The 25,738-nt window shown below is 42.5% G+C and overlaps 1 non-coding gene and 1 pseudogene across 1 annotated transcript; one reads left to right on the top strand and one right to left on the bottom strand.

Moving 5' to 3' along the window:
- Positions 1 to 261: 261 nt before the first annotated feature.
- LOC133073115 (vacuolar protein sorting-associated protein 35-like) lies at positions 262 to 24,933 on the top strand (annotated as a pseudogene).
- On the bottom strand, positions 21,227 to 21,333 carry LOC133073132 (U6 spliceosomal RNA). Its single transcript, XR_009696842.1, has one exon. It is a non-coding gene; the product is annotated as a U6 spliceosomal RNA (small nuclear RNA).
- Positions 24,934 to 25,738: the final 805 nt, after the last annotated feature.

The following is a 25,738-nucleotide window of genomic DNA, read 5'->3' as shown; positions in this document are numbered from 1 at the left end:
ATTTGGCAATAAGGAGTTCATGATCTGAGCCACAGTCAGCTCCTGGTCTTGTTCTTGCTGACTATATAGAGCTTCTCCATCTTTAGCTGCAAAGAATATAATCAATCTGATTTAGGTGTTGACCATCTGGTGATGTCCATGTGTAGAGTCTTCTCTTGTGTTGTCCCACGCCCAAGGTCAGGGGCGGCGGCCGAGAGGAGCTACCCCACACCTGAGGAGCGGAGGCTGTGTGGGCGCTGGAGGGCCAAGAGGAGCTACTCCATGTTCAAGGTCAGGAGGGGCGACTGTGAGGAGATGCCCCTCGTCCATGGTAAGGAGCAGTGGCTGCGCTTTGCTGGAGCAGCCGTGAAGAAATACCCCACGAACAAGGTAAGAGAAACCTAAGTAAGACGGTAGGTGTTGCAAGAGGGCATCAGAGGGCAGACAGACTGAAACCACAGTCACAGAAAACTAGCCAATCTGATCACACAGATCACGCCTTGTCTAACTCAGTGAAACTAAGCCATGCCATGTGGGGCCACCCAAGACAGACGGGTCATGGTGGAGAGGTCTGACAGAATGTGGTCCACTGGAGAAGGGAATGGCAAACCACTTCAGTGTTCTTGCCCTGAGAGCCCCATAAACAGTATGAAAAGGCAAAAAGATAGGATACTGAAAGATGAATTCCCCAGGTCGGTAGGTTCCCAATATGCCACTGGAGATCAGAGGAGAAATAACTCCAGAAAGAATGAAAGGATGGAGTCAAAGCAAAAACAATACCCAGTTGTGGATGTGACTGGTGATAGAAGCAAGGTCCAATGCTATAAAGAGCAATGTTGGATAGGAACCTGGAGTGTTAGGTCCATGAATCAAGGCAAATTGGAAGTGGTCAAACAGGAGATGCCAAGAGTGAACATCAACATTCTAGGAATCAGCGAACTAAAATGGACTCAATGGGTGAATTTAACTCAAATGACCATTATATCTACTACTGTGGGCAGGAATCCCTTAGAAGAAATGGAGTAGCCATCATGGTCAACAAAAGAGTCTGAAATGCAGTACTTGGATGCAATCTCAAATATGACAGAATGATCTCTGTTTGTTTCCAAGGCAAACCATTCAATATCACAGTAATCCAAGCCTATGCCCCAACCAGCAATGCTGAAGAAGCTGGCGTTGAATGGTTCTATGAAGACCTACAAGACCTTTTAGAATTAACACCCAAAAAAGATGTCCTTTTCATTATAGGGGACTGGAATGCAAAAGTAGGAAGTCAGGAAACACCTGGAGTAACAGGCAAATTTGACTTTGGAGTACAGAATGAAACAGGGCAAAGGCTACTAGAGTTTTGCCAAGAGAACGCAATGGTCATAGCAAACACCCTCTTCCAACAAAACCATACAGAATCACTCAATGTGTACATTTCCCAGCCTTGAACAGTCAGCATCAAATAATTTGATCCAAATACTATCAGCAACTTAATCCACCCCCACCAAGGTTAGAAGCAGGAAACCCCATATGGTATGTCCTTCATTCTGTTTGCTGGGATAGCTGGGGCTCAGAGGGCAGCTATCATTACAAATATGAAGGACCGTCACATGGAAGAATCCCACCAACAGAATCCTGGAGCAAGGAAGGACTTTCTAATATCAGACTTCACAACAGTTGAGGTGCAGCCTGTGCATAAGAAGGCTGCCCACCACTGGGCAGCCTCTCATCCCCTCTCATCCACTCACTAAACAGCCCATTCAACAACTGCTTGCTGAGCACCTGCTGCACTGTTGCAGACTCAGAGATACACTACAGAAGAGAAGAGGTGTGATCTCCACATATGCAACTCACAGTCTAGACAGCAGGATGAACACAGACACTGGTCACATTTTATCATTTTGTGCAAACATAGTTACATATGCACATACTTACATGTACACATGCACATAGTTCTATATATTATTTTACACTTGTGTATGTTATTGCTGCTCAGTCTCTAGGTCGTGTCCAACTCTTTGTGACCCCATGAGCTATAGCACTCAGTCCTGGCTTCCCTGTCCTTCACCGTCTCCTGGAGTTTGCTCAAACTCAGTCCATTGAGTCAGTGATGCCGTCCAACCATCTCATCCTCTGCTGCCCTCTTCTCCTCTTGCCCTCAGTCTTTCCCAGACTTATGTAATTTATAATGTGAAATGTGCTACATAGTTTAATTACATAGGTACTTAAATAATTTGATGTATAATTTCAGAATGTGAATCAGCAGTGTATGTGTTTGGAGAAGGGCCCGGGGATGGTTTTCTAAATGCACTTTAGCCAATGCTCTCTCTGTCTCTGCACCTGCACGTAGGCATGTCAAAAGTCCTTAGACAGAAGCCAGCTCCTAGGAAACAGGTGCAGAGTGACTCCACAAGCAAGAAACGAGGGCTCGGGGACCCTAGCTCCCCCAGAGTCACCCTTGGCTGCTGGTGGGCACCTAAATCCACCCCCAGGACACCTCAGCCCCTGGGCATGAAGGCGGGAGAAAGCGGAGCTGATGGGAAGATAGGTTCAGCAAATGCAAAGTTTATGGTCATAAAAAGCAATTTTGGAAAATTCCCTGGCAGTCCAGTGGTTAGGACTTTCACCGCTGTCACCTGGGCTCGATCCCTGGTCAAGAAATTCAGATCCCATAAGCCACATGGCACAGACAAAAACAAACAAGGCAGTTTTCCCTCATCAAGGGAGGTGTCGCCCTTATATTATTTGAGATTTTATAAAATATAGCATTCATCTGCTATTTGTATGCTTATAATGAAATAAAGATATTACTGTTGTGGGCGAATCTTCTATTTGCACATACACACGTATCAGAGGAGCCTGGCGGGCTACAGTCTATGGGGTCACAAGAGTCAGACATAACTGAAACAACTTTGAACGCATGCACATGTAACATTAATAACCATATGCTCAGATGCTCAGTCATGTCTGACCCTTTGCCACCCCAGGGACTGTAGCCCACCAGGCTCCTCTGTCCATGGGGTTCTCCAGGCAAGAATACTGGAGTGGGCTGCCATTTCCTTCTCCAGGGGATCTTCCCGACCCAGGGACTGAACCTGGGTCTCAGGCATTGCAGGCAGTTTCTTTACCAACTGATCCACCAGAAAAGATAATACTCATAAATCATCATAAATATTTATAAATAATACATACAGAATTTATTTTTTCAGTTCAGAGTTTCCTAGAATAACAATGCATTCTCTAGTGCATATGAAAATGCTAGCTTACTAGAATTTTTCTAGTTGTTTACAAATCATAATCCATCATGTATTTCAAAATCTAATTTCTAATGCTGTATTTACCTTAATGCTTACGTCAATACCAGAGAAGAATTTCCAAATTTGAAAATGTCCCTAAAAATATTAAAGGCCCTTCAAGGCTTTTCTTTTGACTGATTTGAATGTGACTTGCTTCCTGGACTGCCTACCATTTGTGGTCCCAGCGAAATATCAATTAGAGTGGATCTTGCTTTGGATTTGAAGTTTTTGGTCTGGGTATGGAAGATCTTAGGGCTGAAAGACATACTCTTCAACACAGGTACACAGGATTACACAATTTGACACTGCAATGATCACTGTTTAAAGACAAAACTTGAGAAACATTTTTGGTTATGTCAGAGTATTAACTACATTTATAATCTTCAAAAAGGTTCAGAAGTCCTGAGTGGAAGCAGAACATGCTTCATATAATTTACCAGGTAGGCTCACAGTTGAGCATAATGTGCTAATCATGGAAAGAAAAAGGGAGAGACACATTCAGAATTTTTTAAAATTTGCTTTGACAGTGTTCGGTATTGTTCACACCTGAAACCCGGGAGGAATCAACGCTGTTGCCAGCATGGCAGTCCCTCGCTGTATCACTTCCTCGCTGCGTATCTGAGAGAAACGTCGGAAGCTGGGAAGGATCCCCGCAGAGATATTAAAGAGAAACACAGGTGGAGGCCAAGGCGGGCAGGGAAGACCCTCTCCTCTGCCCAGAGACCTGACTGAGACTCCGCGTCTGGGAGCAGGTGCCCTCCTTTCCTCCCGGGGTGACGTCTGCCATGGCAGACTGAGGCTCCCCAGAGTCTTCCTTTGGAAAGTGCCAGCGGTCACCCGCTGTGGGATCAGTGAGAACAAACAGGGTCCTGCCGTGAGTGTTTTTGCCTTTTCCTTCTTCCCCACGTGCTTAGGCCTCCAGTGAGCTTGGTTGGATTATCAAAATGAAAGATCTTGGAAATTAGTTTAGTTTTGGACATGAGTAATTTCTTTGAAAGAGCATTCCTGCTAAATTGGCTAGTTACAGAGTATATTACATTCACTTTTCCTAGGTCACTGGGCATGCCTAAACAACATAAAATGGCAGAATTTTTAATGGGAAAGAACACTATATAACTCTCCTGTGGAGGCCAAGTTCTATCCAAATACTTGGGAAGAGTCAATCAGTGCAAGTGAACTTAGGCCTCATCTGATGCCTTGGACAGTCCTGAATGGGTTGGATGTCACCATGGTAATGGGATGCTGCAGATCTGATTTGTAAGATAGTTCATCTACTCCATCTCATGAAACAGTAAACACACCTGAAAAGTTAATTAATGACAGAACTGACAAAGACTTACACAATTCTTATTGTTTTGCAAGTTAAGCTCCTGAGAATTATAAATTGTATTTCTATTAAAATAGAATTTAGTGAGCATTTAGTAGCAGATAACTTTTCATGACATTATGTGAGATCTCTTCTTTAATGTCTTATAGCCCTTCTGTCACAATGGCCTGACCATTCTTCTAAAACCGTTCAGAAATGCTTTTAGTCTGGGTGCTAAAAACTAGTCATAATGTACACAAAGTAAAGTGGTCATTTTACAGACACCATGCAAATGTGAGGCAGTGTTTCCGTCCACAAGGACACTGTGATGCTCTAGATACCTGAGGGGTCCCTGGCTAAGGGAAATCACAATTTTAACTTGGAATAACAGGGGAAGCCCCAGTGTTTGTTCAGAATATTTTGAAAGGAGTAAAACATTCAAGTGTGCAATTCAGTGATGGGATTGGTAGTTGAGGCCTTGGAAAGCTACTTTCATAACAATGCTCTGTTTACAGTAAGTTTTATAATTATTTCTATGCAAATTATAGAACCATGAACTTCCAGATGCTCAAGCTGGTTTTAGAAAAGGCAGAGGAACCAGAGATCAAATTGCCAACATCTGTTGGATCATCAAAAAAGCAAGAGAGTTCCAGAAAAACATCTATTTCTGCTTTATTGACTATGCCAAAGCCTTTGACTGTGTAGATTACAATAAACTGTGGAAAATTCTGAAGGAGATGGGAATACCAGACCACCTGACCTGCATCTCGAGAAACCTGTATGCAAGTCAGGAAGAAACAGTTAGAAGTGAACATGGAAAAACAGACTGGTTCCAAATTGGGAAAGGAGTATGTCAAGGCTATATATTGTCACCCTGCTTATTTAACTTATATGCAGAGTACATCATGAGAAATGCTGGGCTGGATGAAGCACACACTGGAATCAAGATTGCTGGGAGAAATATCAATAACCTCAGATATGCAGATGACACCACCCTTATGGCAGAAAATGAAGAAGAACTAAAGAGCCTCTTGATGAAAATGAAAGAGGAGAGTGAAAAAGCTGGCTTAAAGCTCAACATTCAGAAAACTAAGATCATGGCATCTGGGCAAATAGATGGGGAAACAGTGGTAACAGTGACTAACTTTATTTCTCTGGGCTCCAAAATCACTGCAGGTGGTAACTGCAGCCATAAAATTAAAAGACGCTTGCTCTTTGGAAGGAAAGTTATGACCAACCTAGATAGCATATTAAAAAGCGGAGACATTACTTTGCCAACAAAGATCCATCTAGTCAAGGCTATGGTTTTTCCAGTGGTCATGTATGGATGTGAGAGTTGGACTATAAAGAAAGCTGAGCACCAAAGAATTGATGCTTTTGAACTGTGGTATTGGAGAAAACTCTCGAGAGTCCCTTGGACTGCAAGGAGATCCAACCAGTCCATCCTGAAGGAAATCAGTCCTCAATATTCATTGGAAGGACCGATGCTGAACCTGAAACTCCAATACTTTGGCCCCTGATGTGAAGAACTGACTCATTTGGAAAGACCCTGATGCTGGAAAACATTGAAGGTAGGAGGAGAAGGGGATGACAAGGGATGAGGTGGTTGGATGGCATCACTGACTCAATGGACTTGAGTTTGGGTGAACTCCAGGAGTCGGTGATGGACAGGGAATCCTGGCATGCTGCAGTCCGTGGGGTGGCAAAGAGTTGGACGTGACTGAGTGACTGAACTGAACTGATGCAAATTATTTCTAAATAATGAAGAACATTAAGTTCATTGTATAGCAATAATGAAACGACTGCTAAGATTCCATATATACAAATTATTTTAAAAGAAAGCAAGTCAGACACCATGGTGTCAGATATTCCTGGATGGAATAAAGACTACATCTGAGTGACTCCATTTCCACAATAGGGGGTTGGAATGGACTGCATTTTATGACAGAGCATCTGTTTAGACTGTGTTGGTCAAGTTATCTTTTCCCATCACACAAGCAGGTTCTGCACAGAGTTGTTGGGGTACACTGACAGGAGGACTGGGGCCAAGCCCTTGACTTGGCAGAACTGGGCCTGCTGTGTACACTTTCAAGTGTTCGTTTTTCTGCAGGTAAAATAAAGGGCAGAGCAAGTGGTTTATAAGTTCCCTTTCTAGCAAAAAATAAAAATAAATTGTCCAAGGGATCAAGTTATTATTTTCCTACCATTAAATACCATATATTCAGTAGGCATTAAACACAATATCCTGTAAAGAAAAGTCAGGAGGAAGCAGATTTCTTCACAATATATAGGTTTTCAAACAAATAACAATGAAATAATGAATGCTCTGGAGTTAAACAGACTAAGGAAATACTAGGTAACCTGTAACCTAAGATGATATACAAAGAATTTCTGTTTGACTGGGAAATTGATCTACCAAAGTCCTTGGGTTTATTCCAACATAAGATTTCATGATTTTGAGTTTCATTCAACAATACTACAGACTGTGATCCTATTCTCCAAACCCTAGTTTTTACAAGATACTGAGAGAAAGGGCTATAGAGCCACATTAGTTTTTTTGGTTTGTTTGTTTGTTTTAAGCAGTTTTACAGAGGTGAAAGGAAGTGAAAGTGAAAACGTAAGTCGCTCTGTTGTGTCTGACTCTGGCATCCCATGGACTGTAGCCAACCAGGCTCCTCTGTCCATGGAATTCTCCAGGCAAGATACTGGAGCGGGTAGCCATTCCCTTCTTCCGAGGATCTTCCCGACCCGGGATCCAACCCAAGCATCCTGCACTGCAGGCTGAATCTTTACCATCTGAGCCACCACAGAAGCCCCATAATTGACATAAAGTAAATACACATATTGAGTATGTACAATTTAATGTTTTGACATCTGTATTCGCTCAGGAAACCACCACTCATTATTATAATAAATGTGTCCGTCATTTCCAAAAGTTTCTTCCTGCTGGTTTTTAAGCTCTCCCCTGTGGCCCTCCCCTCCTCCAGTACCCAGGCAACCATCTTCATCACAATTGAGTAGTTTTCATTTTCTAGAATTTTATATCAGTTGAATCATCCAATGTGTGCACTTTTTGTCTGGATTGTTTCATCAGCCTGATTATATCAAGACATCATTTTACCAGCATGTGTCAGCACCTCTTTCCTCTTTATTGCTAAGTAGCCATCCCACTGTGGGACTGTATCACAGGTTATCCATTCACTTATAGATAGACACGTGTGTGCTTCCAATTGTGGCTATGACATATAAAGCTGCCCTGAGCATTCATGTATGACTTTGTGTTGACATATGCTTTTATTTTTCCTAGTAAACACCTAGGTGTAGAATGATTGAACACACTGAAGTTGTGAGCTCATCTTTTAGAAACTCTGCAAATTGTCTTCCAAAGCAGCTGTACCATTTTGCCCTCCCCTTCCGCCTGCCCACCCCCTGGGTGAGAGTTCCAGTTGGTCTTTTTACCTGTAGCCAACCTTCCGTGGTTTAACTTTGTGTTTAACTAATAAATAACAGTACTGAATGTACTTTCATGTGTTTACTTGCCACTCTTATTTCTTCTGTGGTTCAAATCTTTCATCCATTTTGTAGTTGGTTTTTTTTTTTTTTTTTTTTTTTTTTTGAGCTTTGAATGGTCATTATATAGCCTAGGTACAAGTTCATGACTTGCAAATAATTTCTCCCTGGCTTCTATTTTTATTCTCCTAATAGTCCTTCAAACAGCATCAATGTTTTATGTTAATTAGCTTAAATTTATCCACTTTTTTCTTTAATCAGCTATGCTTTTGATATCATACCTAAGAACCTTAGATCAAACAAGATCTTTTGTTTATTTTTTTCTAGAAGTTATTTAGTTTAAAAGGTTTAAAATAATATTTCTTCCTGAAATATTTGATAGAAATCACCAAAAAAACCATCTGAGCTTGGTGGTTCCATTGTGACAAGGTTTTGTTTGCTTGATCACTAAAAATTCAGTTTCATCAGTAGGTACATTATTCAGGCTTGTTCAGGTAATCTACTTCTTTTTTGTCATCCAAAGAATTCACCCTTTTGGGGGAAATTTGTCCCTTTTATCTAAGATGTACAATTTACTGGCATAAAGTAATCCAAAATGCTCCCTTATTTTCCTTTTACTGCCAGTACACTCCGCAGTAACGTCGCCTCTCTCATTCCCGATGCTGGCAGTTTGCATCTGCAGTCTTTCCTCTCGCTCCGTATGGCCAGTTTATCTACTCACTAAGGCGAGCAGTCAGGTCCATCTCCTGAACCCGGGGACGACCTGCTCCTGCCGGGGTTTCCCCTCCCACCTCTCTGGTGGGTGAGCTGGGGCAACTTATGTTTGTTTCTCCTCTTTCAGTGGTCACGGTCCTTCAGTGCTTGATTCCAGGGTCTTAAAATTATTGTTTCATACATTTTGGCTGCTTTTCAGTTGTTTCAGACTTAATGGTAAATATAATCTCTGTTATTTCATCTTGTCAAGAAGCAGGAGTCTCCTCTCATTTTTGAGACCCAGATAGGGTGAAAGGGCCTTTTGTAACCATTAGTATTTAACTTGGTAAATTGTAGAAATCATATATTATATCTCTATTAATCAGGACAATTCCACTTGGGGAATGAAAGTCTCAGCGCCTATTATATATACATAAATATGATTAGGAAATAAGAGTTTTGTTCAACATGGGTAGTAAATTATTTTTTTGAAACATGACTACTGACAAATAATTGTAAGTCCAAAATGCTGCAATTGTTGATGCCCTGACTTTTACCACCTTGTCTAGTCCCTTTAAGAAATATAGGACAGCGGGAGGATCCACATGGGTGCTGCTTGCTGCAGGCTTAGGGGAGTTGCCATGCCTATTATCTACATCAATGTACCACAGGTATCTTACCTGAAGAAGGAGAGCCGACAGCTGAAGCAGCAACTGGTAATATCAGTGATTCCATGGATTTTGTACTAGTCAGCTTTGCAGAAATGAACAAGCTCTGGGTTTGAAAGCAGCATCAGTGACAGAACTGAGAAAAAGAAAAAAGAGAACAAGAAAGACAAGAACTGAGAATTTTAGCAGGAAGAAATTCGGTGTGCCTTAGTCAGCCGGAAGGTGTACATGTGGAATGTTACAGATTGTTTTGACCAGCATATTGGAGCAAGTGGTAAACTGCAGAGATGCTTTGGCTCAGGAATATCTTATGGAGTACATTATTCAGGTTTTTCCCTGAAGAATTCCACCTTCAAACTTTGAATCCTTTTCTTTGGGCTTGTGCTGAGTTACACCAATATGTAAATGTGAAAAAATAATCATTTCTTTAATTGCCAGATTAGCTTTATTTGCTCACCATGAAGATGGACCTGGAATCCCAACAGATATTAAACTTCTTGACATATATTCACAGTAGGTGGCTACAGTAATACAGTCTAGACAAGACATGCCTTCAGAGGATGTTGCATCTTTACAAGTCTCTCTCATTAATCTCAATATGAAGTGTTACCCTGATCTTGTGGACTATGTTGATAAAGTTCTAGAAGCAACAGTGGAAATATTTAATAAACTCAACCATGAATATATTGCTACCAGTAATGCAGTTTCACCATAAACTCACCAGACTTTTGAAGATACCCGTTGACACAACAATATTTTAACAGTCTTGAAGTTAAAATATTTTCACCCACTCTTTGAGAACTTTGACAATGAGTCCAGAAAGAGCATGAGTTGTTATGTGCTTAGCAATGTTCTGGATTATAACACGAAAATTGTCTCTCAAGACCAGGTGGAATCTATAATGAATCTGACATCTACACTGATTCAGGATCAGCCAGATCAACGTGTAGAAGACCCTGACCCAGAGGGCTTTGCTGATGAGTAGAGCCTTGTAGAGAACACTTCATACAAAGTAGGGAATATTTCATGCAAAGATGAGCTCAATAAAGGACAGAAATGGTATGGACCTAACAGAAGCAGAAGATATCAAGAGGAGGTGGCAAGAATACACAGAAGAATTATACAAAAAAGATCTTCATGACCCAGATAATCACAATGGTGTGATCACTCACCTAGAACCAGACATCCTGGAATGTGAAGTCAGGTGGACCTTAGAAAGCATCACTGCGAGCAAAGCTAGTGGAGGTGATGGAATTCCAGCTGAGCTATTTCAAATCCTAAAAAACGATGCTGTGAAAGTGCTGCACTCACTATGCCAGCAAATTTGGAAAACTTTGCAGTGGCCACAGGACTGGAAAATGTCAGCTTTCATTCCAATCCCAAAGAAAGGCAATGCCAAAGAATGTCCAAACTACCACACAATTGTACTCATCTCACATGTTAGCTAAGTAATGCTCAAAATTCTCCAAGCCAGGCTTTAGCAATATATGAACCGTGAACTTCCAGATGTTCAAGCTGGATTTAGAAAAGGCAGAGGAACCAGAGATCAAATTCTCAACATCCATTGGATCATCAAAAAAGCACGAGAGTTCCACAAAAACATCTACTTTTGCTTTATTGACTACGCCAAAGGCTTTGACTGTGTGGATCACAACAAACTGGAAAATTCTTAAAGAAATTGGAATACCAGACCACCTGACCTTCCTCCTGAGAAATCTGTACACATAATGAGAAGCAGCAGTTAAAATCGGACATGGAACAACAAACTGTTTCCAAATTGAGAAAGGAGTACATCAAAGCTGTATATTGTCACCGTGCTTATTTAACTTATATGCAGAATACAACATGCGAAATGCCAGGCTGGATGAAGCACAAGCTGGAATCAAGATTTCTGGGAGAAATATCAGTAACCTCAGATATGCAAAACACCACCCTTAAAAGCTAAGAAGAGCTAAAGAGCCTCTTGATGAAAGTGAAAGAGGAGAGTGAAAAAGCTGGCTCAAAACTCAACATTCAAAAAACTAAGATCATGGCATCCAGTCCCATCATTTCATGGCAAATAGAGGGGAAAATAGTAGAAACAGTGACAGACTTTATTTTCTTGGGCTCCAAAATCACTGCAGATGGTGACTGCAGCCATGAAATTAGAAGACGCTTGCTCCTTGGAAGAAAAGTTATGACCAACCTAGACAGCATATTAAAAAGCAGAGAGACATTACTTTGCCGATAAAGGTCAGTCTAGTCAAAGCTATGGTTTTTCCAGTAGTCATGTATGGATGTGAGAGTTGGACCATAAAGAAAGCTGAGCACCGAAGATTTGATGTTTTTGAACTGTGGTGTTAGAGAAGACTCTTGAGAGTCCCTGTACTTCAAGGAAATAAAACCAGTCAATCTTAAAAGAAATCAACCCTGAATATTCTTTGGAAGGACTGATGTTGGAGCTGAAATGCCAATACTTTTGCCACCTGATGCAAAGAGCCAACTCACTGGACAAGACCCTGATGCTGGAGAAGATAGACAGCAGGAGGAGAAAGGGGTGACAGAGGATGAGATGGTTGGATGGCATCACCGACTCGATGGACATGGGTTTGAGCAAGCTCCGGGAGGTGGTGAAGGACAGGGAAGCCTGGTGTGCTGCTGTCCACGGGGTCGCAAAGAGTTGGGCAGGACTGAGACTGAACAACAATAGTTATGTTACTCACTGTTCTTTCAGGTGTGTCGTTAGTTTTATGTGTCAACTTGGCTCAGCCATCGTAACCACATATTTGGCCAAACATCAGCACAGATGTTGCTCTGAAGGTATTTTTAGATGAGATTAACATTTGAATCAGCAGACTTTAAGTAAAGTAGATTGCCCCCAGAATGTGGGTGGTCTCACTCACTCAGTTGAAAGTCTTAAGAGAAAGATACTCAGATTCTCCTAGGAAGAAATTCTGCCTCCAGACAGACTTGAGACTAACTGCAGCACCAGCTTGTCCCTGACTCTCCAGCCTGTTAGTGTGACCTGACCTGCAGAATCAGACTTGACAGCCAGTTTCTTCCCTATCTGTCTGTCTATCACCTGTCTATCTTGGGTTTTTTCCTCTGGAGAACCCTGACTAATACAGGTGCTTTAGACTTTCTCTTCTCAGAATGTAAACTATTTAATTCAATGATCAGAACCATACCTTGTTAGTAGCATATTAGGTAATGTAAGCATGTGACAGTTCATTGAACGAAAGACTTTGGTCTATACATCTATGTGTTTAAGGTCTATTGCACTGTCTGACACTCTAAGTATTTGTTAAATGAATGAATATCTTATAATCAGATGGTTGATTAATAATGGTTGAGAGAAAATGTAAATTGAAATGTTTAAACCTGTTGAGAGATGACCAGATGAGCATAGCCATCCAGTCTATGTGCAACAAAATTAGTGTCGATGATCTATGAAGTTTTAAAAGAAACCCAACATGCATTTTGACTGAATATTCTTTCCAAAAATAAATATTTACAGGAAGAAGATGAAGATATTAAAATTCAAAGTAGGTAGTTGTAAGGAAAATATTTTCTGTACACAAACTTAATAAATCTACAATATTTCTTACTAATAAGAGATTTTAAATATAAAAATACAATTTCAATAAAGATATGAATAGATTTGTAACTTTTTTATTTCTTATTCAAAGTTATGACTATTCAGAACATACTATTAGCATTTTGAAACTGACGTGTAGAAAGTGTTCCCATTATTTTTCAGCAATAAAAAGTACAAGTAGAGACTGAATCCTAGGGGACTTTATTATAGTTTAGTCACATATAGCACTCAGAATATAAAGAGTAAATCTCATAACTGTGTATTTGTAAAAACCAAATGAATTCTTAAGTTGTATTTTGATGTGATACATTCTTTTTACATTAACAGATTTTAACATGTAACTACAGCAAAGAGGAAACTCATCTCATTTGGTAGCTCAGGTACCCAACAGAAAGAGAAATAGGTTTTACAACTTACACCCATTACTGTGGAGAGAGAATTTGTGATGACTATCATATAAATTAAGATATATCAAGTTATGTTCAACTCTTACATAAAATTGAAAGTCTCTATATCATTTATATATGATTCTGTATCAGAAGTGCATAGAAAGCCCCTTGGAAGAAAAGCTGTGACAAACCTAGATGGTGTATTAAAAAGCAGAGACATTGCTTTGTCAACAAAGGTCCATATCAAAGCTATGGTTTTTCCAGTAGTCATGTATGGATGTATGGAGTCACATATGGAGGAGGAAATGGCAACCCATTCCAGTATTCTTACCTGGAGAATCCCATGGACAGAGAAGTCTGGCTAACTACAGTCTATGGGGTTGCAAGAGTCAAACACGACTTAGCAACTAAACCACCACCACCACCATGTATGGACATGAGAGTCAAACCATACAGAAGGCTGAGCACCAAAGAATCGATGCTTTTGAACTGTGGTGCTGGAGAAGACTCTTGAGAGTCCCTTGGACTGCAAGGAGATCCAACCCGTCCATCCTAAAGGAGATCAGTCCTGAGTGTTCATTGGAAGGACTGATGCTAAAGCTGAAGCTCCAATACTTTGACCACCTGATGTGAAGAGCTGACTCATTGCAAAAGACCTCGATTCTGGGAAAGATTGAGGGCAGGAGGAGAAAGGGATGAGAGGGTGAGATGGTTGGATGGCATCACCGACTCAATGGCCATGAGTTTGAGCAAGCTCTGGGAGTTGGTGATGGACAGGGAAGCCTGGTGTGCTGCGGTTCATGGGGTCGCAGAGAGCCGGACACGACTGAGCGACTGAACAGTAACAATAGTAAATGTGCTTCTTGAATCTCCATGGTTCTGGCTTATCTGCACATAAATTTACCTGATTATGTGCAAGCAATAATTCACTACATATTTGAATATTGTGCTAAAACTATTAAAGCTTATAAGAAGTAGCCTTTTTGTAGCTATGACAACTTCTCTTTGATAGGATTTCTTTGTTTAAATTAAAAAATAGCAGGCATTGACTGTTATGCAGTTGTCAGTCTTAAAAACTGTCAGACTTAAAACTAAAATTACATATTGTGCATCAACTTAATTAGGAGGAAAAGCTGCCAGATATCTATAATTTCTCCATCCCTTACCAAGACTCATAATTCTGTAGTTCTTTCAGATTCAGAGGGAACAGGTAATTCTTAAATTCATAAATCTATAAAAGGAATGTAGAGGAGAACATCTTACAATCTTTAAAAATGAAAAGTCTAAATATTATACCAAGATCAAGTTATAATGGAAAAACTAATAAATATGACAAAGAAACTAGTGATTTGCACTTGATACAAGAAAAATATGAGAAAAAGTGCAGCCTAAATGACAGTCAAAGAGGTAAAATTAATAATTTAAGAAGAACCTTTACAAATGAGTAAAACAATATGATGAATAACATAAAAATGGCAGCAAATATGAATGAATAATTAGAAAAGAAACACTGACCAGTGAACATGAAAAAATGTGCCACTTTATTTCAATCAAATAAGTTGCATTTGAGCTAATAATATATTATTTTATAACTTTCAGATTGGCAAAGACTAAAGAGTAAGACAATACCCAGAGCTGATGGTGATCTGATTAAATAGGTGCTCTATTAATGGGGTGTATATTTTACATTGATAGTCATTATGGAAGATATCAGTAACCTCAGATATGCAGATGACACCACACTAATGGCAGAAAGCAAAGGGGAACTAAAGAGCCTCTCGATGAAAGTGAAAGAGGAGAGTGAAAAAGTTGTCTTAAAGCTCAACATTCAAAAAACTAAGATCATGGTATCCGATCCCATCACTTCATGGCAAATAGATGGGGAAACAATGGAAACAGTGGCAGACTTCATTTTCTTGGGCTCCAAAATCACTATGGACACTGATTTCAGGCATGAAATTAAAAAACACTTGCTCCTTGGAAGAAAGACTATGACAAACCTAGACAGTGTGTTAAAAAGCAGAGACATTATTTTGCCAACAAAGTTCAGTCTAGTCAGAGCTATGGCTTTTCCAGTAGTCATGTACAGATGTGAGACTTGGGCCATAAAGAAGGCTGAGCACCAAAGAACTGACACTTTCAAACTGTGGTGTTGCAGAAGACTCTTGAGAGTGCCTTGGACAGCAAAGAGATCAAACCAGTCAATCTTAAAGGAAATCAACCCTGTATATTCATTGAAATGACTGATGCTGAAGCCGAAGCTCCAATACTTTGGTCACCTGATGCGAAGAACTGACTCATTCGAAAAGACCCTGATGTTGGGAAAGATTGAAGGCAGGAGGAGAAGGGGATGACAGAGGATGAGATGGTTGGATGGACATGGGTCTGAACAAACTCCAGGAGATAGTGAAGGATAGGGAAGCCTGTCCTACTGCAGTCTGTGGGGTTGCAAAGAGTCAGACACAACTGAGCAACTGAACAACAATAGCATGGAAGATAAACTTGCAACATTCTTGTTTATCGAGATGTAATTATCATATAACACTTACTATTTTATTTATTATCCTAAAATTTCTTATTGCTGGGAAACGAGATCCCAGACTTGTTAAATGTTATGCAGAGTAGAAGTGAGGACTGCAAGCACACCTGATGAGCCAAGTCTGTGAGCTTGAGTGAGCATACTGAATGCTGTAGTTTGGCCTTTTTTCACTTGGCTCTCAGCTGTGTTCTGTATAGTTGAAGTTTTGGTCAAAAAACTTAGATAAATTGTTCTTGGTTTTCTACAGAGTTTATAGAGAAAGACAATATTTGTGTCTCCTTTGAATTATAGAATCTCAGGTCAGATATACTTTCCAGACTTAATTCTATTCTTAAAATCTAAAATTCACAATTTTAAAGTGTACAGTTCAATCAGCTTTGGTGTGTTTGCATAGTTTTCTAACCATCAGCACTTCTAATCAGGCAGGTTTTCATGCCCGCCCTCAGAGAGATTCCTAACCCTCAGCACACACTCTCCACTCCCTCCCCACCCCCCAGCTCCTGCAACCACTGTTCTGCTTTCTATCTCTGTGGATCTGCCTTTTCTGGACAAGGAAAATGGAATCACAGAATATGCGGTCCTTCGTGTCTGACTTCTCAGCATAAAGTTTTCACGGTTTGTCTGTGTAGTATGTCCGGACTTCCTTCTTTTGTCTAGCCCTATAAAAATTCCATTATATGAATAGACTGCATTTTGTTTATCCATTCATCTCTTGATGGAAATTTGAGTTGTTTTTACATTTTGGCAGTTGTGTAAGATCCCCTGGAGAAGGGAAAGGCTACCCACTCCAGTGTTCTGGCCTGGAGAATTCCAGTCCATGGGGTCACAAGGCGTCGGACACGACTGAGCAACTTTCACTTTCACTTCTAGAGCTATAAGGCTTCCCAGGTGACACTAGTGGTAAAGAACCTGCCTACTAACACGAGATGAAAGAGACATGGTTCAGTCCCTGGGCCAGGAAGATTCCCTGGAGGAGGAAGTGGCAACCCACTCTGGTATTCTTGCCTGGAAGATTCCATGGGCAGAGGAGCCTGGTGGGCTACAGTCCATGATGTTGCAAACAGCTGGACACAACGGAAGCAGCTGAGCACAAAGAACTATAATGAACACACTTGCACAAATCCTTGTCTGAATGCCTGTTTTTGACTCTTCAGAGTGTATCTGTCAGTGCTTTGAACACTCGTCCCACCGTTTTGTGATCAATGTGGTTTCTGATGAAAAATCAGCTTTACTATTATTGTAGATACATTGTTCACAATGAGTCTCTTCTCTCCTGCTGCTTCCAAGATTCTCTGTGACTTTTGATAGTTGTACGTTTTTAGGTGTAAATCACCTTGAATTTTTCTTTCTTGGAATTTATTTGTGCTCTATAGATGTGTAGATTAATGTTTTTCATCAAATTTGGGAAGTTTGGGACATTACTTCCTTAAATTTTATCTCTACCTCTTTCTGTTTCTCCTCTCTTTGAGGCTTCTATCATGTGTATGTTGGGGTTTATTTTTCTTTCTTTCTGTTTCGTTTTTTTTCTCACTTGAGTAAGTAAGACTAGATCGTCTCACTTGACTTATCTTCAAGTTCTCTGTCTCTTTCTTCCACCAGCCCAAACTGTTGTTGTGCTCCTGCATGGAAGGTTTCCATTTTAGCCTTATTTCTCAACTTTAGAAGTTCTCTTTGGTGCCTTTTAGAACTATCATCTGTTATTAATACTATCTATTTGGTATAACATCACTCTTATGCTCTTCCTTAGTTCTTTAGACTCCAAGCCAGGCATAATATTAGTTCCTAGACATAGTCACTATAACTAATTTAATGTCTTTGCCTGTTAAATTTAATGTCTCAGATTACTCACAGGGAATTTATATTGGCAATTCTTTTGTGGTATGGGCCAAACTTTCCTGTTTTTGGATATCCCAAAATTTTTGTTGAAAACTGTTTTTGTTGCTTTTTTTCCTAACATAAAATATGGCAGTTCTGGAAATGAGACCATTCCACTGCTCCAAAGTCCTTGTTTTGTTTGTTGTTACTGCTGTTTTTGACTTTCCTAAAGTCATCCATGTGGGCTTCCCTTGTGGCTCAGCTGCTGAAGAATCTGTCTGCAATATGGGTGACCTGAGTTTGATCCCTGAGTTGGGAAGATCCCCTGCTGAAGGGAACGGCTACCCTCTCCAGTATTCTGGCCTGGAGAATTCCCTGGACAAAGAAGCCTGGCAGGCTACAGTCCATGGGGTCACAAAGAGTCAGACATGACCAAGAGACTTTCACTTTCACTTTCAAATTCATCACGTAAGTCTATGTTCTCTGTTACATGTGTGCACTGACACCTCTGGTCACTTGCCTTGGTTGCTGCTAATGACAGGGCTGAAATCGCCCTGACAGCCTCGAGCAGCAGGTCTCCCAGCCTTTGCCGTGGGCCTTGTGTGTGCTGTGTCGATGCTCTGGCGGGCGGATTACAACACGGGTTCACCCATCACCTCCTGCTCGCCGAGGAGGAGGACATGAAGTGAGAGAACTGGGCCTTCCCGGGCCTTTCCTGGGCATTGTGTGGGTGACGTGCTTTAGTCCCAGGATGTGTTGAGCTTTCCAAAGCCCCTCTGGACACATTACTCCTTAGACTTTCCTGCTGTTGTTTTGGTCATTTTCTTGTTTGCCCCAAATGCTATTGCTGCTCTGTGTGGCTGTTATATTAAGTAATTGCCACTGACTTTTTCCAACAAGCACCCCAGGGAAGGACTGTTTACACTGAGTAAGCTCTGAGTCAGGTCAAATAAAGACAAGTCCTTGAGTAGAGGTTTCCAGAGAACTGCCAGACTTGCCAAATAGTGTGCTGATCTGGGCACAGGGTCTGGGGAGCTTCAAAGACTTCTGGGCCCTCTGGTAGCTACACAGCTGCCCTCACTGTGAGGCTGGAGGTTTCAACGTCATGGCCAAGCTGGGGCAGGAGGGCCAGAACGGGGAAAGTTACAGCGCCACAAAGATCTCACCAAGACACAGCCACTGGTCTTGAAAAAACATTCCTTGTTGGTGCACTGGGACGACCCAGAGGGAGGGGATGGGGAGGGAGGTGTGGGAGGGGGTTCAGGATGGGGAACACATGGGCACGCAAGGCTGACTCTTGTCAGTGTACGGCAAAAACCACTACAATAGTGTAAAGTAATTCGCTTCCAATTAAAATAAATGTTTAATTTTAAAAAGTTCCTTGCATTGTTGCAAGGCTCTGGTTAATTTCTAAACTATTGAAAAAGTTTATTTTGACAATTTTGCCAGTATTCTCATTGTTTTTATGGAAGAACAGATTTTCAAGGCCTTTACTCCACCATTCTGGGAGCATTGTTTAATCCACACGTGTAAATTTTTAAATAATGCATACTTACCTAGTGAAAAGTGGTTAACTACTACAATGTGTGTAGTTAGGACCACTAAACTGGCAGAGAAGTAGCAAAAGCAGAAGTCCTGAAGAAGAAGGAAAGCAAAGAAGCTATCGACTAGTCAAACACCCGCTCCCCAAGCCGAGACTCATCACTCATGTTGTAAGAGCAAGTCCCAAGATGCGAACCAGGCGTGGACGACACACTGCTGAGGCCCACCTGCAACCGGCGCCAGAGTTGTGGGGAGCAGCACCTCCTGTTGGAAATGTTTACTAGCTTTGTTTGTGTGAGATATCATAGCTAAAGGTGCATTTAAAAGCAGAATTTGTTTTGGGAAAACATGAAAACTGAAATGCATTATCTCCCTATCAGGAGTCTGGTGATTTCAGAGGTGTGAAATTGTACCAACACTGGTATATTACCAGTCTCTTTGTCATCCTATTTTAATGTGGTTGCCTTTACCCTCCATCTAAAAATATGATGTGAGTTACCCTCTTCACTGAGGTGTAAGAGGGTAAAGTGATGTAAAAAGTGACTTTCTCATCGAGAGTCACAGGCACAGCATCCCGCACTTCTCCCACGTGCGGAGGCCATTCAGCACCTCTGTGTCTGCGGAAAGAGGGCTCAGTCTTTTGGGGGCTGGAGGTGAAGAGAAAGAGACGATTTAAAACTCCCACAGCTGACAGATGATCGTGGGAAATGCACCTCTCTGAAGACTTCCAGGAGATTCTTTTCACCCTGGAAGTGGAATCAGAGACAGAGGCCCTGGTCACAGAGAAGCTGAAGCCCCAACCCCCTGAAACACGTGCTCACCTCAGAGGGGCCCCCACTTCTTGGGCTTTCCCAACCCCCAGGTGGTGGGGTTGGGCGCGTGGAGCACATGCTCTGTGAGGGCCTGCGGGCCCCCAACCAGCCTCCTGAGAGCGCAGATGATGGCTTGCTTGTGGTCCCTCCAGAACAATCAGCAGGCTTCCCAGTGCTGTTAGCCACCAGGAATATCACATGCCTGGCAGAGTGACTTCAAATGGACCACGGATCATGAACTTTTTCTAAGGTTTAAATCCATTGATCTCCAGGAATATCTTGATGATTAAATAGAAAATAGGATGTAGACGTCTATGGGCTTTCAGGTCCTCAGCTTCTCCAAAGAAGGGTGAATCAGGGACAGGCCAAGGGTCCACACACAGCTATCCATGACTAAAGAAGCCTACTTGTCCCCCAGGACAGGACTATTCCAATAGCAACAGCCCAAACCAGTTTGGGGCTTCCAGGATAACACAGGCCTGATACCACCTTGAGTGACAGAGCCTTCCTTCATCAACAGTTAGATTTCTGCAGACAGTGGGTCCACTCCTACCTTTGCATTTTGGACCAGGGACACTCTCTTAACTGCTGGTCCATCGGTACCGCTGCGCACGCAGACAGGAACCACTCCTCGGAAAGTGCAGGCTTGCAGGTTTGGAAAATGCAGCCTGCATTTCATCCCTGCTCACTTCAAAGATGAAAAGACCAGTGCAACACCTGGAGACCTTATGATGTTATATTTAGGTCTTTCATTTACATGGACGTTCAACTCTCCATGGATAATAGTTCTGCAAAAAACCTCCCCACTTAAAATTTGTCACGATGCAGGGATAATAGTTTTCCTTTTTTGTTCTTCAGAGAGAATAATTCTACCATTGGCCAGTTCAAGAGTAAGAATTTCCTCCAAAGATGCCAGCTATTAGCTTTTTGAGTCTAGATTGACTTTGAATTGAGCCTATCCTGAGACATACATCAACTTAGTATTAATAACAGAAAACACTTCTGATTTCTTGTGCAATCATTGCTCCTGAGTTGTGTACCCAGGTCTACCTCACTAAGGACTACTGAATCCAAGGAAGATCACATCTTTTTTTTTTTTTTTTTTTTTTTTAATAAATATGGAACGCTTCACGAATTTGCGTGTCATCCTTGCGCAGGGGCCATGCTAATCTTCTCTGTATCATTCCAATTTTAGTATATGTGCTGCCGAAGCGAGCACAAGATCACATCTTTTAAATCTCTGAAAAAGATTGTTAATGTCTTAACCATTGATAGTTACACTCAGCTTCCTTTGAAGCAAAGATACTGAATACAGAGAAGAAAAGTCAAACTTCAAGGTCAAACCATCTTTCTTGCTTTCTGTTAACTGGTTCAAGAAAGGGTCTCAAAGTCAACCTAATCTTTAGACTGAAAACAGAGCCCTGGGGACAAAATGGCAATTTAAGTTGTATATTAAATATTAAGCTTATGGTAGATCTGAGTCCCACATGGCACATGCCCTTGCGGATAGTAATTATGTCACAAACAGATACAAATCCTGTGTTGAAACCACTTTTTATCTGCACCCTGTCGATTCAAGGTCCCATGAAGTGTGGCCCGCTGCCGCATGGCTCCCTCTGGGCAGGTAAGTTCACTGGCTCCTCGAGGGTCCCCTCCAATCTTCCCGAGGAAGGGGGTCTCCAGCCCCACCATCTGGAGTCACTGCTTCTCCTTTCTGCACCCCTATTTCTAATTCTTAAAACTAGGCAGTGGTGTTCAGCACAAGGGTCTATTCTTCAAGGCTCATGTCGGTTCCAGCTTCATTTGAGTGAATGGGAAGAAACCAGTTTTATCCAGTTTTCAAGGGTGTGGTTGGGGTGAGAGGTGAAAATAGTGGGGGAGACCATCCAACGAAAAACATGGAAACTGGGGATGGAGGCAGGTGTGAAGGACCTTCAAGTCCAGCAGGACCTCTGACCCCAGGCAGAACCTGTGAACCCAGGCATAACCTCCTAACTCAGCAGAACCTCAGCTCAATTTGGTCATTATTGGGCACATTCAGAGTTCTTGAGCAGGAGTGTGGCATGCAGATAGAATAATTCTTGATTTCTCAACCATGCAGCACGGATCCCTTACTTAACTAGACTGGAGCCGAGGGCCTGGGATGGCAAATTCAGAGGCCAGAACTAAGAAAGGCTAATGCACAACAAGAACATGGTCAGCGTGTTATGTTAGAAAACACTTGTTTAGAAAAGCTGCCTTTAACTGATGATTGCATGTCTCCATCCATGATTATTTTAGTTAAGAAATTAAGAACTTCTTTTGGTTCTGAGAGACATGAGAATACTTTGCTCAAAGCAGCTGTGAACTTTCTCTGTCTGCCTGTAGTTCCCTGGGCAACAGAGCAGTAACACCAGCTAAACTTGGATCATGTTGATCGTTACCCAGAGCAGCCGGAGTTAGACGGAGGCCAACAGGGATCCAAGCTGTAGGCTGAGGAGTAGCCAAGGTTGACCTCAGAAGAGCATCACCAGCCATCATGTCCAGGGGCCGCGGGACATGTGAGTAGGGGAGCTTGGAGCCCAGACCCACGGCACGAGTGCAAAGCAGAACACAGTCCAGATGCTTCTGCAGCAGATGATAGCGATCAAGCTAAATCCAGTTGACCAGAACTGAGCTTGGGAGGCATAGAGCTGACCAGTCTGACAGCGTGAGAGATTGTGGGTGACGACGAAATCAAGACTCAGTCTCAGTTTGTCTCCCTTTCTCTTCTACTGTCTTAGCTCCGCCCTCAGCTCAGGCTCACATACGTTCTCTAAACACTTGTGGCAGAAACTAGGAGTGTCCCCTGGCCTGTGGGCTGCGACAGAGCCAGGAGGGAGGTCTCCCGGGTCCCCGAGCACCACATGCCCACAGCCAGGGGGATGCAACTCTTGAATGGCAAGAGCTGGGTCCCCTCAGTCCTGGAAAATGCAGAGAATAGATGTTTTCCCAAAGACAGTCAGGGTCTGACACCCTTGAAAGGGATGGATGCTGGACAATCAAAAATCAGAGAATGCCCACAACAGGAAAAGTGGTCCCTGTGGCGAATACAGTTACCAGTGGTGTCATCTCAGGCCTCAGGCAAAGAACCACATGCTTAAGGTCTAGAGGGTGTTGAGGATTTCAGAGAAGAGGGAGGTAATAGTTCTTCAGTGGTCTCCTGTAGACTGGAGGTAGAGGGCGAAGCCTCATGACAACCCGCCCCAGTCTCTTGTCCCTTCCAGCCCTCTGGTTTTTCCACCCAGGCCCATCTGTAAAAGAGATTTAAACCAAACTAGTCAAACTTTCTCGGGGCCAAATTAATTAACCTTTTCTTCTGGAATTAACATCTGGAAACATGCAAAAACTGGAAAGGTGGACTGTTAAAGTTCACTTGTAGCCCCTTTTGATGTCTTTTAAAACACATACTTAGAATAAAGCTTTTTCTATCAACAATGCTTTGCTGCCAAATCATAGTATACAGTTTATCTTAATATCACTTACATTCAGGATTATACACAAAGCTAATGACCTAATGACTTTTAATACTGGTTTATACAGTACTCTAATGTTTTTAAAATTTTTGTTTGTACAACAAGCTATAGTATCTATGGGTATTTTTTCATAAATCTGAAAAAATAAGGAAACAAGCTTGGAAAATTTATTCTGAGTGAGTCCAGAGTCACTGAGTTCTCTTAATACCATTCAAATTTTGGAGCGGAGGCCCTAATTTTCCTTCCTTTTGTTCATTATTTTATAGTAATCAAATATTAAATGACATTTGGAGTTACACGTCCAGAAGCAGAAACAACACACATCTCCAGATAGAGGTTGGGAGTGTTAGCTTCGGGGTGAAGAAGCCAGTGAGACTCGGCAGGACATTGAGCTCTGGGTGCCCAGTGAGGGCATAGAATGGCCAGCAATAAAGGGATTTAGGGCATTAAAGGGAAGATGCAGGGAAATATGGTATTTGAATTTCCATAATGTGGAAGAAGGATTGTGTCTATTCTACAGGCCCCAGGGTTAAGTTAGGACCATGAAGAGAAAATGCAAGAAGGAATTTTGGCTCATTGAGAACTATCAAAGGTAGCCTGGGTTGCCTTTGGTTGAAACGCATCAGGTATTTCTCAGCACAGAAGTGTTCAAGAAGAACCTGGATGAGCACTGAGCAATTCTGATTCCTCTGCTGTGTGAAGCTGCTCTCCCCCTGTGCGGGGGATCCTGTCCTTCTAAAGGACTTACTTGGCCAACCAGCTCCAATCTGTTTCTCTATGAGCTCCTTCCCACCATGATTCAAGTTTCTTTCACCCTAAAAACAAACAGAAACCCAAACCCTGATGCTGCTCAGGCCTCGCATCTCCTCCAGCTGCTGATACTCCCACCAAGCGTCACAGAACATCCTCCAGACTCAGTATGCATTACAGCATCTTGAATGCACCTCCCGGACCAGTGGGCCTGGCCTGTGTTTGCACCCATCCTTTGAGTCCAACCTCGCCAGGGTCGGGGAGGACAGTTTCACACTGGCAGATCCAGTGGACACACCTCAGTCCCTGGGCTGAATGAACTCCTGGCAGCTTCCACAGCCCCACACACTGCTGCTGGGCTCACCACTTGCCTGACCAGGACTCGGGGTCTTCACTGTCACCTCTTCCCCCTTTAGAGCAGAAAGACCAGCATCTTCACCAGCATCCCAAGGGGTCCAGGCATCAGGAATGCAGGACCCTCGGAGAAACGCCACCTGAAGCAGCACTGCCCGGCCTCTTTCCTGACCCCACTCCAGTGTCAGAGCGCCCTCACTGGTCCCCAGAATGGCAGTTAGTCGCCACCTTCTGCTGTATGCAACCCCTGATGCTTCCCTCACCTAGCTATTTCTTCCCACCCCTGACGGAATCATCTTCTCGCCAGGACGGCTGCGTGGTCCCATCTGGTACCCCTCCCCCGGGGCCCCCATTTCCTGCACAGAATCCACATTCTCGGTCTTGCCCACAGGCCCCTCCCGCCTTCTCCTCCTCACCCATGTCCCAGCATCACGGCTGCTTGCAGCTCTCAGATCCCCCTTCCTCCTCTGGGCTGCAGCAGGGTCCTTCTGCTGTCTGCAACAATCTTGTCTAAGTCCCGACTCTTCTAGAAGGCCTTCCCCAGACCCAGGTCCTGAGTTTGCTATTTATCCTCCTTGGTAAACTGCAAGCCCTTTGAGGATTTAGCCGGCGCCTGTATTCTCATGACAGAATTTGTAGTATAAATTCAAGTTTCGGAGGCTCTTTGGGGATCAAATATGGGAAAAACACAAATGTTTGTAATTGTCTGATGTGGCCTTGGGCAAGTGCATGTCTGTGTGGCTCCGTACTTTTTCCATCCAGATACACAGACCATCAGATGACGTCTGGGTAGCCGGCAGCACCTGCAGGACTCCAGGCAACATTGAAAGGGCTGGGAGCACAAATCTCTTACTCTGGATTCCCTCAAGTCAGTGCATGTCAGAATCCCCGTAACCCTTAAAGAAAGAAATTAGTAAGAAAACAGACCTTGGAATTGAACCCAAAGTCTTTGGTAAAGTGGGCCCTCTGAGATGATGGTCTGGCTGGAAGTGCCTTAAAGACTCTCTTTAAGCAAGTCCCTTAAAG

This window comes from Dama dama, chromosome 18 (genome assembly GCF_033118175.1).
Source record: "Dama dama isolate Ldn47 chromosome 18, ASM3311817v1, whole genome shotgun sequence".
Taxonomy (NCBI): Eukaryota; Metazoa; Chordata; class Mammalia; order Artiodactyla; family Cervidae; genus Dama; species Dama dama.
This window is presented reverse-complemented; position numbering and strand designations above follow the sequence as displayed.